A 16571-nucleotide genomic window follows, 5' to 3' on the forward strand; every position below is an offset into this window, starting at 1 on the left:
GATTGATTTGTGTATATTGAAGAATCCTTGCATTCCTGGGATAAACCCCCCTTGATCATGGTGTATGATACTTTTAATGTGCTGTTGGATTCTGTTTGCTAGTATTTTGTTGAGGATTTTTGCATCTATGTTCATCAGTGATATTGGCCTGTAGTTTTCTTTCTTTGTGACATCTTTGTCTGGTTTTGGTATCAGGGTAATGGTGGCCTCGTAGAATGAGTTTGGGAGTGTTCCTCCCTCTGCTATATTTTGTAAGAGTTTGAGAAGGATAGGTGTTAGCTCTTCCCTAAATGTTTCATAGAATTCGCCTGTGAAGCCGTCTGGTCCTGGGCTATTTTTTTTTTTTTTTATGATACGCGGGACTCTCACCGTTGTGGCCTCTCCCATTGCGGAGCACAGGCTCCGGACGCGCAGGCCCAGTGGGCATGGCTCACAGGCCCAACCACACCACGGCATGTGGGATCCTCCTGGACTGGGGCACGTACCCATGTCCCCTGCATCGGCAGGTGGACTCTCAAGCACTGCGCCACCAGGGAAGCCCTGGTCCTGGGCTTATGTTTGTTGGAAGATTTTTAATCACAGTTTCAATTTCAGTGCTTGTGATTGGCCTGTTCATATTTTCTATTTCTTCCTGATTCAGTCTTGGCAGGTTGTGCATTTCTAAGAATTTGTCCATTTCTTCCACGTTGTCCATTTTATTGGCATAGAGTTGCTTGTAGTAATCTCTCATGATCTTTTGTATTTCTGCAGTGTCAGTTGTTACTTCTCCTTTTTCATTTCTGTTTCTATTGATTTGAGTCTTCTTCTCCATTTCTTTCTTGATGAGTCTGGCTAATGGTTCATCAATTTTTTGTATCTTCTCAGATAATCAGCTTTTAGTTTTATTGATCTTTGCTATCGTTTCCTTCATTTCTTTTTCATTTATTTCTGATCTGATCTTTATGATTTCTTTCCTTCTGCTAACTTTGGGGTTTTTTTGTTCTTCTTTCTCTAATTGCTTTAGGTGCAAGGTTATGTTGTTTATTCGAGATGTTTCCTGTTTCTTAAGGTAGGATTGTATTGCTATAAACTTCCTTTTTAGAACTGCTTTTGCTGCATCCCATAGGTTTTGTGTCATTGAGTCTCCATTGTCATTTGTTTCTATGTATTTTTTATTTCCTCTTTGATTTCCTCAGTGATCTCTTGGTTATTTAGTAATGTATTGTTTAGCCTCCATGTGTTTGTATTTTGTATATTTTACAGATCTTCTCCTGTAATTGATATCTAATGTCATAGTATTGTGTTCAGAAAAGATACTTGATACGATTTCAATTTTCTTAAATTTACCAAGGCTTGCTTTGTGACCCAAGATATGATCTATCCTGGAGAATGTTCCATGAGCAATTGAGAAGAAAGTGTATTCTGTTGTTTTTGGATGGAATGTCCTATAAATATAAATTAAATCTATCTTGTTTAATGTATCATTTAAAGCTTGTGTTTCCTTATTTATTTTTATTTTGGATGATCTGTCCATTGGTGAAAGTGGGGTGTTAAAGTCCCCTATAATGATTGTGTTATGGTCGATTTCCCCTTTTATGGCTGTTAGCATTTGCCTTATGTATTGAGGAGCTCCTATGTTGGGTGCATAAATATTTACAATCTTGGATTGATTCTTTGGTCATTATGTAGTGTACTTCTTTGTCTCTTGTAATAGTTTTTATTTTAAAGACCATTTTGTCTGATATGAGTATTCCTCCTCCATCTTTCTTTTGATTTCCATTTGCATGGAATATTTCTTTCCATCCCCTCACTTTCAGTCTGTATTTTCAGTGTCCCTAAGTCTGAAGTGGGTTTCTTGTACACAGCATGTATACGGGTCTTGTTTTTGTATCCATTCAGCCAGTCTTATGTCGTTTGCTTGGAGCATTTATTCCATTTACATTTAAGGTAATTATCGATATGTATGTTCCCATTACCATTATCTTAATTGTTTGGGGTTTGTTATTGTGGGTCTTTTCCTTCTCTTGTGTTTCCTGCCTAGAGAAGTTCCTTTAGCATTTGTTGTAAAGCTGGTTTGGTGGTGCTGAATTCTCTTAGTTTTTGCTTGTCTGTAAAGGTTTTAATTTCTCCGTCTAATCTGAATGAGATCCCTGTGGGGTAGATTAATCTTGGTTGTAGGTTTTGCCCTTTCATCACTTTAAATATGTCCTTCCACTCCTTTCAGAAACTCTGCAGAGTTTCTGCTGAATGATCAGTTGTTAACCTTAGGGGATTCCCTTGTATGTTATTTTTTGTTTTTCCCTTGCTGCTTTTAATATTTTTCTGTGTATTTAATGTTTGATAGTTTGATTAATATGTGTCTTGGCATATTTCTCTTTGGATTTATCCTGTATGGGACTCTCTGCACTTCCTGAATCTGATTGAATATTTCCTTTCCCATATTAGGGAAGTTTTTAACTATAATCTCTTCAAATATTTTCTCAGTCGCTTTCATCTTCTCTTCTTCTTCTGGGACCCAGAAGAAGTCCCATATTTGAATGTTGAATGTAATTTGAATGTTGGTGCATTTAATGTTGCCCCAGAGCTGTCTGAGACTGTCCTCAATTCTTTTTATTCTTTTTTCTTTATTCTGCTCTGCAGTAGTTATTTCCACTATTATATCTTCCAGGTCACTTATCCATTCTTCAGCTTCAGTTATTGTGCTATTGATTCCTTCTAGAAAATTTTTAATTTCATTTATTGTGTTGTTCATCATTGTTTGTTTGCTCTATAGTTCTTCTAGGTCCTTGTTAAACATTTCTTGTATTTTCTCCATTCTGTTTCCAAGATTTTGGATCATCCTTCCTATCATTACTCTGAATTCTTTTTCATGTAGACTGTCTATTTCCTCTTCAGTTGTTAGATCTGGTGGGTTTTTACCTTGCTCCTTCATCTGCTGTATGTTTCTGTGTCTTCTCATTTTGCTTAACTTACTGTACTTGGGGTCTCCTTTTTGCAGTCTGCATGTTCATAGTTCCCGTTGTGTTTGGTGTCTACCCCCAGTGGCTAAGGTTGGTTCAGTGGGTTGTGTAGGCTTCCTGGTGGAGGGGACTGGTATCTGTGCTCTGGTGGATGAGGCTGGATCTTGTCTTTCTGGTGGACAGGACCACGTCCAGTGGTATGTTTTGGGGTGTCTGTGACCTTATTATGATTTTAGGCAGCCTCTCTGCTAATGGGTGTGATTGTGTTCCTGTCCTGCTAGTTGTTTGGCATAGAGTGTCCAGCACTGTAGCTTTCTGGTCATTCAGTGGAGCTGGGTCTTAGCATTGAGGTCTCTGGGAGAGCTTTCACCATTTGATATTACATGCAGCCGGGAAGTCTCTGGTGAACCAATGTCCTGAACTCAGCTCTCCTACCTCAGAAGCACAGGCCTGACACCTGGCTGGAGCACCAAGACCCTGTCAGCCACACAGCTCAGAAGAAAAGGGAGAGAAAAAGAAAGAAAGAAAAATAAAATACAATTTATTAAAATAAAAATTATTAAAAATTTATAGGGTAATAAAAAAGAAAGGAAAAATTAGGACCAACAGAACCCTGGGACAAATGGTAAAAGCAAAGCTATACAGACAAAAATCCCACAAAGAAGCATACACATACACAGTCACAAAAAGAAAAAAAGGAAAAAATATATCTATATATAAATAAAGGAAGAGAGCAACAAAATCAATAAACAAATCTACCAATGATAATAAACTCTAAATACTAAGCTAAGAGAAACTTAAAAGTAGAAACAAATTAGATGCAGAAAACAAACCCCAAGTCTACAGTTGCTCCCAATGTCTACCGCCTCAATTTTGGGATGATTTGATATCTATTCAGATATTCCACAGATGCAGGGTACATCAAGTTGATTGTGGAGATTTAATCCGCTGCTCCTGAGATTGCCTGGAGAAATTTCCCTTTCTCTTCTTTGTTCGCACAGCTCCTGGTGTTCACCTTTGGATTTGGCCCGCCTCTGCATGTAGGTCTCCTGAGGCCGTCTGTTCTTCCCTCAGACAGGACGGGGTTAAAGTAGCAGCTGATTAGGGGGCTCTGGCCCACTCAGGCAGGGGCACATGAAGGAGGGATTCAGAATGCAGGGTGAGCCTGTGGCAGCAGAGGCCAGCATGACATTGCAACAGCCTGAGGCGCACCGTGTGTTCTCCTGGGGAAGTTTTCCCTGGATCAAGGGACCATGGCAGTGGCAGGCTGCACAGGTTCCCTGGAAGGGGGATGTGGATAGTGACCTGTGCTTGCAAACAGGCTTCTTGTTTGCTGCAGCAGCAGCCTTAGTGTCTCATGCCCATCTCTGGAGTCCACGCTGATGGCCACGGCTCGCACCCATCTCTGGAGCTCGTTTAGGTCGTGCTCTGAATCCCCTCTTGTGCACCCCGAAACAATGGTCTCTTGCCTCTCAGGCAGGTTCAGACATTTTCTCAGACTCCCTCCCAGATAGCTGTGGCGCACTAGCCCCCTTCAGGCTGTGTTCATGCAGCCAACCCCAGTCCTCTCCCTGGGATCTGACCTCCGAAGCCCAAGCCTCAAATCCCAGCACCCACCCACCCTGGCAGGTGAGCAGACAAGCCTCTCGGGCTAGTGAGTGCAGGTCAGCACCAATCCTCTGTTCAGGAATCTCTCCGCTTTGCCCTCTGCACCCCTGTTGCTGTGCTCTCCTCCGTGGCTCCGAAGCTTCTCCCCAACCCCCACCCCCGTCTCCACCAGTGAAGGGGCTTCCTAGTGTGTGAAAACTTTTCCTCCTTCACAGTTTCCTCCCAGAGGTGTAGGTCCTGTCCCTATTCTTTTGTCTCTGTTTTTTCTTTTTACTTTTGTCCTACCGAGGTACGTGGGGAGTTTCTTGCCTTTGGGGAAGTCTGAGGTCTTCTGCCAGTGTTCAGTAGGTGTTCTGTAGGAGTTGTTCCTCATGTAGATGTATTTCTGATGTATTTGTGGGGAGGAAGGTTATCTCTATGTCTTACTTCTCCGCCATCTTGAAGGTCTCCTCCACATAGGTAGTTTTGAATTCCCCTGGTGTCAAGGCCATGCTGATAGCGTACTCAAACAACCTTCTTCCCCATGTCTTGGTCTTGAAGATAATGGAGATGAAATCCACTCCCTTAAGCCTGGAGGCCTGGGTATAGGGCCACAGGGATTGAACTGTCCTGGGGGATTTGTGTGGGACTCAGGTAGAAGCAGCAAGAAATTAGCCTCCATGGAGGGAAGGAACTGATCATTTTTGGAATTATTTTAGGTCAGAGGCACTTTACATGGTATCTAGTATAAGCCAACACATATTCAATTATTTTCCCCATTATTCACAAATGTAGAATTTGGTCTAAAGCTTTTTTCCATTTTGTCCTGAAGCCCTCAAGGCTTTGAGTCTAGAATTCCCAGTGGGCCAGTATTTGATGCAATTTAATGTATTACTCATTTTTTTCTATCATAGGTGTATTATTTTTTAATTTAAAATCCATAAAATCTAACACAATTTCTGTACTGTCAAAAGAAAAAAAAATAAAAGATTGAAAAGCTGGAAGTCAATATTTCAAACAGTATTACAAATTTTGTGCTCATGTGCAAGAACGGAAAAGACTTTTATTAAACAGTAGAGAAAAGGACAAAAGATGACCACAAACAATTCGCCTAAAAAGCAAAATGTTTCTCCAAAAACATCTGGAAAGATGACCAAACACATTAACTGAGGAAATGAAAAACTGGAGCTGTCAGGCTAAGTGAAAAACTCAAATTACAGAAAACTGTATGTGATTACAAATTTTAGATGTATTGATAACGACATAACTACACAAATATTTTAAGTTAGGTATACACATTACCTAAAGAAAAGCACATCTGGAGAATATACACCAATCCTTTTACATTGGATATATTTGATATCTGTGAGTCATGGTGAGGGGATCATATATATATGGAAGGTACAGAATAATTTCATTTTTAAGTATAGATTTTTTAATGTTTAATATCTTGTGATTAGGAAAATTTGTTGAGAGAAACAACTGAAAATAACAACCAACTAAAAAAAAAAACACCAACTGACAAAAATGTTCACGTTTGCCATGTTATCAAAATTTTCCCATGTTTTATAAAAAATAAAAAATTCCAGCTTTTGACTTGACAGTTTATCTGTGTGGAGTGTGATTTTCTGTCTCACGCTTCATTTACCCCAAATGTTCACACTCTCATGTGCAGAGTTTTCTTCATCTCTCTCAGTGGCTGGACTTCCTCCCTCAGGAAGGATAGTGATCCAAGAAGGGATTGTGGAAAAGGAGTGGAAAATTCCAGAAAGTACTGGAAAATTACAGAAGTTTTGGGCTGATTTACTGGAGCCCAGGCGCCTCCCTCCTTCACTCAAGGCCTCTGGTCTGGAACTTACAGAGCTACAATTCTGGCTTTGACCACTAGGGGCATGTATCTACATTGAGATATATATATATATGTATATATATAGATTTTTTTAAAGGAAAAGACATTTGTTTTCTTCTACTATCATTCAAGTGACCCATCAAACTCTGTTTACTATTTCCTTTATATGTTCTAGGTCTGTTTCTAGCTTTTTGGATTTGTTTTTTTCATTATCTCTCTAGGATGAACTGGTGTTAATTCCAGCCATTTGACAATTTTAAGAAAATTCTGTTACTTTGCACTAACTTAAGACAATCTCCCACATTACAGCAATAATTTAGTAGATCTATGCTTGGAGAAGTCATCTTCCATTCCGTGGAGCTCAATTTCAGTCTCTGTTTTTCCAGGTAGCATCTGAATGACCCTAGACAAGCTCCAGCACCTCAGTAAGCCTCAGCAACCTTGGAAAGTTGGTGATTCTGATATCAGAGTCCCCTTGTGAGGAATTCATGAAAGAACAGAGGCAATGTAGCAAGTACAGAGTCTGGCCTACAGCTGGCACACAGAGTTATCTGGGTTTGCAGAACGAAGGAACACAATGTAGTGTAGCTGATCCAGAGTCTGGCATACAGAGCTCCCTGTGTTTGTAACCAGAAGTATCAAGGTCCCCTAAGCCTCCTGATTCCAGATGGTCTCCTCTGCAAGGGTGGTACAGTTGGAGAGAGTGCCCTGGGTGTTAGGCTGGTAGCAAACTCAGGGGGCAGTAATTACAGGAAGTTAAGTCTCCTCTGGCCCCCAGGGCTCTCCTCCTCTGTGCCCTTGGGGAAGGGACTTCCTGTTAGGACTCCATCTTGTTTGTGTGGCTCTGACAAAGTGGTTTGGGGCTTGCACTCCCCTTCTTCGGAAGCCCTTCCTGATATTCTCCAAACCTCCAGCTCCAGACCCACAGATTCTCTTCACGAGCAGCCTGTGAGGAGGGTGGTGACAGATCACTGCCTTCAGGCCACCCCATGGGTGAGTTGGTCAGCATGAGACCTTGTCCTCAGATCCCCACAGGGCAGGAGGGGTTCTGGGTTCCCTCCCTAACCCCAACCCCCAGGACCCCCAACAAGCTGACCCCCCCTTTAGAGAAGGCATGCAGAGGGCTCAGGCTCACTATTTCCCATTCTCTTGAGGAAATGGGCCAGGTGGGCTCTGACACACCCGTCCTGATTCCATGTGGAAAACCTCCCCTCTTATGGAAATGGCCATGGCTGAGGTGAATTATTTCCCCTGGCTGAGAAAAAGGCACAAGTCATGTGATCTTCTCAGGTCTAGGATTTGGAGAGTAGGGAGGGTCACCTAGGTGGGCGTGGGATTGTGTAAACTAATATCCCTTGGATTTATATGAGGTGGGGGAGGGGCAGAAAACCCACCATTACCACTGACTATTACATTAACTAGTCAGGGTAAATTGTATTAGTCCATAGAAGCTTACTGAGGCTTGCTTTGTTGCCCAGCATATGATCTATTCTGGAATGTTCGATGAGTAGTTGTTATGTGCATTGTTCTATGTCAATTAAATACATTTGTTAACTTAAGTAACATTTTGAAACCTTCTCCCTCTAGCTGAGTTTTTGTCTGCCATTTTGTGCATCACTCAGTGAGCTGTGTTAAAATTTCCCACTGTGACTGTGAATTTGACCATGCTCTATTTCTGTTAGATTTTGCTTTGCATATTTTGGCTCTATTTTAGGACATGCATACAAATTTAGAATTTTATATTAATATCTCCTTATTGCATTGAACCTGTTATCACAAAGAAATCTCCTTCTTTCTCTAGTGATGCTTTTTTCTTTAAAGTGTACCTTTTCTTTTACTAATAGGGTTATGCAAGCCTTCTGTAGGTTACTGTGGAAAAGGTATACATTTTGCCATTTTTTTTATTTTCAACTTTTCTAGATGATTAAAATTTGCATGTGTCTCTTTTCAGGAGCATTTGATGGAAGGTTTCTTGTCCAGTCTGATAATAGCTGTCTTTCTGTTTGGAATACTAATCTGAAATTTTTAATGTAAAAGTAGATGTAATTTGGTTTATATATACTATCTTACTGTATGTTTATTTTTGCCCCTTCTCAGTTCTTTTGCCTTTTCTCTCCTTTGAAATGATTAACATTTTATAACTATTAAATTGTTACCTCATGTGGCTAGGTAAACATTCTTTTGCCATTCTTGTAGTGTTTACCCTTCAGATTACAATGTACATTTTTGCCGTTTCAGTCTAATGTTAGTTAATTAGTTCTTTAAAACTCCTCAGACAATTAGGGGGCCTTGAGACACTTTGATTCCATATACCCTCCAAATTTATTGTCATGCATTTTCCTTCTCTCTGTATTTAAATCCCCAGAAGAAATTACTATCATTGTGTTATATAGTCAACACTCATTTAAATTTGCCTACATATTCACAAATGTCATTAGTCTTTCTTTCCTGTATCTATGTGCCTCCACCTGGGAGGATATTTCTTCTGCCCAAAGAAGAGCCTGTAACATTTCTTTGAGTTTGAGTCTTCTGGTCACATATTTTCCGAGTTTTTCTTACATGATGATGAAATGAATGCATATTTTAGGACTGTTTTTCCTTAAAGCATACTTTATCTCCTATTACAATAATACTGTTACACTGAGTTGATATCTTTTTACTCTTGGAAACTTCTCAACCAAGATCTCTTCAAATACCACTTCTCCACTCTTCCCTCCCGTTCTTTCCGGGACTCACTTTAACCATGTGTTAGGTATGTTCACTGCATCTCCTTTAATTATCTCCCCCTCGCTTTTGGTATTCTCCATGTTATGTCTCTCCAGGCTCCATTCTGGATCTTTCATCGGACCTATCCTTCATATGTCTAATTCTTCCGTCAGGCAGGGAGGTCACCTTTGACCCTTGAACCATCACACCAGGGTAGATTTCAGGGTAGGTTTTATTGTGTCCCAAGAGCCGAGCAGAGAAGAGAGAGTTAGAGATGAAAAGCCACTTGTCCCAGGTCACATAACCGGATCCAAGCAGAGCAGGGACTAACATCACAGACTAAACCCTGGGTCCAGACCCTTTCCTCTGTGCTTGTTTTCTTCTTGGCTGTGAATGCTGCCTACCTCTCATTTCCTGAGAAGCAGAAACACAGTGAAGTTTCTAAGCCTTGTTTTAGCACTGTGATACATTTCTCTTTAGATTATAAAGCCAGTGATATTTCTTCATTAGCCATGAGAACTTTCCCAGGAATTTTTCTGGTACTGGGCCCATTGATGTGCTGTTCTCAATTTCAGAGAACATTGATCAAGTGAACACTTTACAAAGAAAAGCAAGATGCCGGGGTATTTACCGAAGGAGACACAACTATTGGTCTCAACAGGCCACTTCCCAGCAGCAGCAATATAGAGAATCACTAAGAAGTGATGCTCACGTGGACATCCAAGCAAGATAGTAAGTGACGAGGCAGCATGGCTGACCAGTATCAACCAGTGAAAAACAAAACCTTGTAGTTAAATATGTCATTCTTCTCTCTAACCTGGAAGAGTGAGGAATGATGGGATCAGGTTAACGGTTGAGCAGTCTTTATTGTAGCTCTGCTATCATTGGCGAAAATGTAGGGAAGACTTCCCAAGACTATACGGACCACTTTCTTCTCTCCACTTCCCCACAGTGCTCCCTATGCCTGGAGGGAGGTCTCACACCAACAACTATATGTTGTGGCCCAGAATTATTTCACATATCACTCAAACCCATTATCCAGAACTAGTCACATTTATGGCCCCGCCCAAACCAAGGGTATAAAGCAAGCAGTACAGTTCTGCCAGGGGCCTGGAACAGGGGAGAAATGGAAACACTTGGCAAACAGGACCACTGACTGCTGTATGCCGCAACTGAAATGCAGAGAGATTGAGTACTTGCGTAAAGTCACATGGACAGTACGGGACAGAGCAGGATTTGAATCCAGGCAGGTATGTTTTCAAAGTCGATGTTCTTTACATACTCTTTTCTGAATTGTATGCTATTCTCTTAAATGAAATACATATATAATCTTGACCCCTGAACAACACGGAGGTTGCTGACGCCAACCCCCTGCACAGTCAAAACTCTGCAGATAACTTTTGAGTCCCCCCAAAACGTAACTACTAATAGCCTACTGTTGACTGGAAGGCTTCCCGATAACATAAACAGTGGATCAACACATATTTTGAATGTTATATGTGTTACATATTGTATTTTTGCAATAAAGTAAGCCAGAGGAAAGAAAATGTTATTAAGAAAATCATAAGGAAGAGAAAATACATTTACAGTACTGTGCTGTATTTATTGATACCGTAAGTTTGCATCATCTGCTTACAAAATGAATCGTCTGTCCATCAGTACACACATCAATAATGTCTTATATGATACAAAATATTCTAGATGTTATATGTACTACTAACACTAGACACCAAAAGTAGAAAGATCGGGTGGAAAAGGAATTCATATTTTTTTTACAGGTATAGGGATTCGTGCACTGATAACGAAGAAGCAGCAATATGATTGCTTTATGTTTGTCTACTGGGATAGATACCATTTCTTCATGCAAGCCTAGACCATACACTAATGAATGAATCATTATAAAACTTTTATTGCATACAGTATCACAGTCATCTTCATAATACAGCATTGGAAACACTGTTATACTAAAAGAAACACATACCTGTGGTGATGATAGGCTGGTGTGTAGTTTCTCCAATTATGAGAGAGACAGAGACAGAGAGAGACAGACACAGAGAGACGTACTGTACGGGTATGTAATTTTTTGAAAGCAAAGTTATAAAACAGTAAGAAAACTAACACGTCATTAATTTTTTATTAAATATCACTCACCTATGCCTGTGTAAGGATAGGCTATCCACTGCAATACCTGTCTTGTACACAATGTTCCTCATGTGTATGTTTTATACCTTTGTTGAAAAAAATGCATGTATAAACACACCCACGCAGTTCACACCCTGTTGTTCCAGGGTCAGCTGTACTTATAGTAGAGATCCTATTACTTCAGTGCTCCAGTTCCCTCTTCCTTAATCATCTGATGTGCCAACAGTGGAACTGAATACACGTGGTGGCAGTGGCAGCACTGCAAAGCTGTGGGCCTCTTCCATACAGATGAATGGATTGGATACTTGAGTGTTCATTATATTCAAACATAAAAATTAGAAAATAAAACCTGGTGGTAGATGAAAAGCCTGTTCATGGATCATTTACTTTATAAAAATTAATCTCATGTCTTTCCACTCTTCTCAAGGAAAAATAATAAAAATAAGAACAGAAATTAATGGAACTGATAACAGATATGACAGAGACCAACAACAATATAAAAATGCCAGCTGCAAGCACTTTAGAGAGATAAGCTAATAAGGAAACATCTGGCAACAAGGGTCAAGAAAATTACAGATATGGCACGGAGAAGCCACTCTGAAATGAGAAAAGCTGCCACACTTTCAGTTTCAGCAAAGATTCAAAAGATACAACAGTGTTATGGAAAAGATATGCTGATAAATTTAAAATTTAGTGAAAACAGATCAATTCCAGAGAATAACACGATTTTCCATGCTAAAGAAACAGAAAATCTTAATATTATTAAACGTATTCTTGACAAAGAATACACGAGAAGGCAAAATTATTAGCCAATCTCAGTTGGTTACACAAATGCAAAACGTATACATAAATTAATAGCAAGCTAAATCCTGCCACGGCGAAGACAGGAAACACAGTATGACAAAGTCGTGTTTAGTCCCAAGCATGCCACATTGGTTTAACATTAGGAGATCTGTGACATTAATTTAGCCCATTAGTGAAATAAAGGAAGGAGGATTATCACAAAATATTCAGTAAAAAAAGGCCTACAAAAATTGAAACAACCAATCAGCAGTAAAACTGACAATAACAGGAATTCTCAGCAATTCATAAATTGAAAGATGTTTCTTTAGACTGACAACAGATATTAAAAATAGGGTAAACTACATCAAACATCATACTTAATAGCGAAATGTTGGAAGCATTCCCTTTAAAATCAGAAGAGAGACAAAGATGACTTACATGACCACTTTGTTTTAGCATCATACTACATCTCCTAGGCAGTACAGTGAGCCAGAATGTATATATGCATCTATACACATGGGAATTAATAAATGTGTACAAGGGAAAATAAAGCTGTCAAGATAACATAGTTACCTTCATGTAAATTCAAGAGACGCTAAGGAAACTAAGATTAATGATAGAGATTAATAAGTTTGTTGAGTATAAGACTAATATACACAAGATAATTGTAACAAATAGAAAGTACCATTTCCATTCGGAATATACCATTTACAGAAGCAAAAATTATAACGTTCTATAAAATCAACTATGAATCGGATTCCATTGGCAACTCTTCTGACATACATGAACACTCATAAGCTTTCCTGTTCTTTAGTGACCAAAAAGCTAAAAACATGAAACCAGTGTGTGATGAAACCAGTGTGTGTGTGTGTGTGTGTGTGTGTGTGTGTGTGTGTACACATTAACCAGAACCCCTTACAGCTCGGGTTCTAAATGGGATATCGGTGGTTTCAAGCATATGCACCATCCTGAGACTTGGAGGCGTAACTGAATGACATGGGAGCCACGTATGGCTCAGTGACATGGTCAACTGTGTATGATGGGAGGGGTCTCTGGTTCCTATGGAGCAGTCACAGCAGAGTGCCTGGAATGCATACATGTCAGTTAGCACACAGGCAGCAGTGGTGTTTCAGCTATAGCAGTCCCAAAGCGTGAGTGGACTTCCCCTGGCTGCATAGCATCCAAGCCGGCTTTTCTGGCCCTCACAGAGTTTTTGTCAGCTATGGAATATATTTTATTAAGAGCGTCTTATTTTTATAAAATAGCTATTAGAACGAATAGCTGGCATAGGCAAGTGGGAACTTTGATTGAAAGAGTACTTGACACCAAAAGTGGTTGCAAGCCAGGGGCCCTGAAGGAAGTGGGAATCTGAGAAAAGGTATTTGGCTTAGGTGGATCTGAAGACAGTAAGGATCCAAGTGACATTAGAGGATGAAATATTGGTGTTCCATGGCACACAATGGTGAAACAGTTGCAGGAGTTGTTGCCTGTGGTCACTTGAATGAAATGCCTTTGAAGTCAGTGTGTCGGTGGACCAAAGAGATGCTGTTAGGGATTCAGAGGACGCTCCCTTCCCCACAGCACTGAGAAACACATTAGTGCAGAGGGCATCTTCATCTTCGAAGTGTTCTGAAGTGGCTGACTTGTGTAGGCCACAGATGAGATGGGAGATCCCCTCATTTCAGTGGGGATGTTGTGGTCCTGGAGTTGCAGGCCCAGTAGGAGCACTTAACCTCCTGCCTCAAAGTGAGTGCTGTTTACCTTAATAAGCAGCAAGGCTGGAAGGGTAGTCACATTGGTTTGACCTACAGCAATCGTTGAAGGTGGCTAATTGATCAACAGATCCCTTGGATCTTGAAATATCTGAACATACTCCAAAGTTGCATTTGATCAGTGTAAAAATAAATAAAATATAGATAAGTATTTATTTATAATAAAATATAAGAATTTAAAAATAAATAAATCAAGCTATAGATTTGGTGACTCGAGCTATCGTGATGGCGAATGGTAGTCCCTTACTCAATTCCCACACTTGACCCAGAACACGATGAATGAGTGGACTACGAAGGAAGGACCCTACAGTGAAGTCGCAAGTAACTACAGTAAATTTTCTTCCCAGGCTTAGCCAAAGGGACCATCAGCCATTTACTGCTGTTACTGTGCATTTGCTTTAAGGACACATGCTCTTAAGCCAGAGCTCAAAAAACTTTCCCTGGAAAGGGCCAGATGACCAATATTTGAGGCTTTGCAGGCCTTTCAGTTTCCGATGGAGCTACTCAGATCTGCATTGTAGAGCAAAAGCTGCCACAGACACAGCATGGCTGTCTTCCTATAAAACTTTATATACGGACAGGGACATGTGAATTTCAAATAATTTTCACATGCCGGGAAATACGATTCTTCTTTGGATTATTTTAACCATTCGACTATGGAAAAACATTCTTAGCTTGCAGGTCATACAGAAACAGGCTCGTGGACCACAGTTTACCAATCCCCACTGTAAGCTAATGGAATCACTAGGTCCCCAAAAAGAGCACTGAGTAGAAAGTCAGCAAAGTGAGGTGGCAGGCATTCCTAAGGTCTTCTACCAAGCATAACCCCAAAGCCGATGCCTTTTAACATAGTGGTTTTCAACCTTGGTTGCACACTGCAATCACATGACGAGTTTTAAAAATGTGATTGCTTGGTTCTGCCCCCAAATCTGTTTTAATTGTTGTGGGTGTAGGCTGGCGCTAGTGATTTTTTCAATCTTTCCAAGTGACTCTAGTGTGTAAACGAGGTTGAGAACTGCCTGAACAATTTAAATGATGAGGGTGCAAGTATTTTACAATATTTAGTTTAAAAATCTTATAATTGTGGTTATGGAAAAATAACATTCCAATATGAATACATAGAATATTCCAATCATAATAAATACATAACTGTGGTGGAAAGTATGAAATAAGAATTCCCATGTAATAAACGGAGAGTGCTCTCCTTCAAGGAAGGAAAGAAGGAAGGGAAGGAGCGAGGGAGGGAGGGAGGGAGCGAGGGAGGGAGGGAATGGGAAAACACAGCGGTAAGGCAGGGGCCACCAGTGCTAGGGTCAGGGAGGAAGGCTAAACCACTGATGAGCCCAGAGCCAGGTATGGGTTAAAGCCAAACACCCAGGAGTCCAGGGCTGACTCGACAGTGAAGTCTTCTCTTCAGGAGACGGTCACAACACAGGGTAAGCGTGGAAGGGACAGAACAAACGCAACACATGGAGTGATTGGTACTGAGGGAACAGGAAAGAGAAAAGGCTGGAAAAGACCTAAAGATAGTATTTCTCTAGAGAGATAATGGAGTGGTAAAGGTTGAAATTATATCCATTGTATAAGAAAAGAACACTGACCAGGAAGATGGCTGATTGAACACGAGGTTGGACTTTCACTTCCTCCTGAAACTTGATTAAAACAACATTAAAGGTAAACAAATCAATACAATGGTATATTACCCAGCAATAAAAAGGCAAGAACATGGGTGGATCTCAAGAAAAAAAAATTATGCTAAGTTAAAGAAGCCAGACACAAAGGAGTACAGGATGTGTGATTCCATTTATACGGAATTCTAGAGCAGGAAAAGCTAATATATGGAAATGGAAAGCAGATCAAAGTTTGCATGGGGCCAGAGGAAGAAGAGGAGATTAACTGGGAACCTTTAGGGAGTGTGGTATGTGTTCTATATCTTGATTAAGCTGGCGGTTAGCCCTAACCCCTGATTCTTACATGTAAGGAACTGCAGATCAGGAAAAGTTGGGTGAGTCATGTAAAGTGTTGCAGCTTATTAATCAGCGAGGAGATACTCGTATCTGCTTATCAATGATAAATTGTCCTTGTTATGCTGCGTAAGGAGCCAACAGGTATAGTGCTTCACCCTAAGCACCTGGGAAGACGCTGACCCAGACACAAACATCCTTTTATACAAGCAAAGCATAGATCTGAACGAATAACTATTGTGCATTCCAGTCACCCATTTATAAACATAGTTGACGCTCTCACGCGTTCCTTTGCCTTGACTTCTTAATGTTTATAATTACACATAAAAACATAGGGCTTCCCTGGTGGCGCAGTGGTTGAGAGTCCGCCTGCCGATGCAGGGGACACGGGTTCATGCCCCGGTCTGGGAAGATCCCACATGCCGCGGAGCGGCTGGACCCGTGAGCCATGGCCACTGAGCCTGTGTGTGTGGAGCTTGTGCTCCACAATGGGAGAGGCCACAACAGTGAGAGGCCCGCGTACTGCTAAAAATAAAACAAAACATAAAAGAAAACACATAAGCATTCATTAATATCTTCTTCTGAGGAACCATAAAAACATTAACATTCATTAATATCTTCTGAGGAACCATACTGTAATATACAGTTTTATACCCTGAGTTTTTTTTTTCACATTGTATCATGTCGTGTCAGGAATATTCTGTCTTGCTTTTTGTAACCTACCACTTAAACCCAAACTGTTTCCTTTTTTTTTAACATCTTTATTGGAGTATAATTGCTTTACAAGGGTGTGTTAGTGTCTGCTTTATAACAAAGTGAATCAGTTATA

The sequence above is a fragment of the Tursiops truncatus genome, chromosome X, assembly GCF_011762595.2.
Source record: "Tursiops truncatus isolate mTurTru1 chromosome X, mTurTru1.mat.Y, whole genome shotgun sequence".
Taxonomy (NCBI): domain Eukaryota; kingdom Metazoa; phylum Chordata; class Mammalia; order Artiodactyla; family Delphinidae; genus Tursiops; species Tursiops truncatus.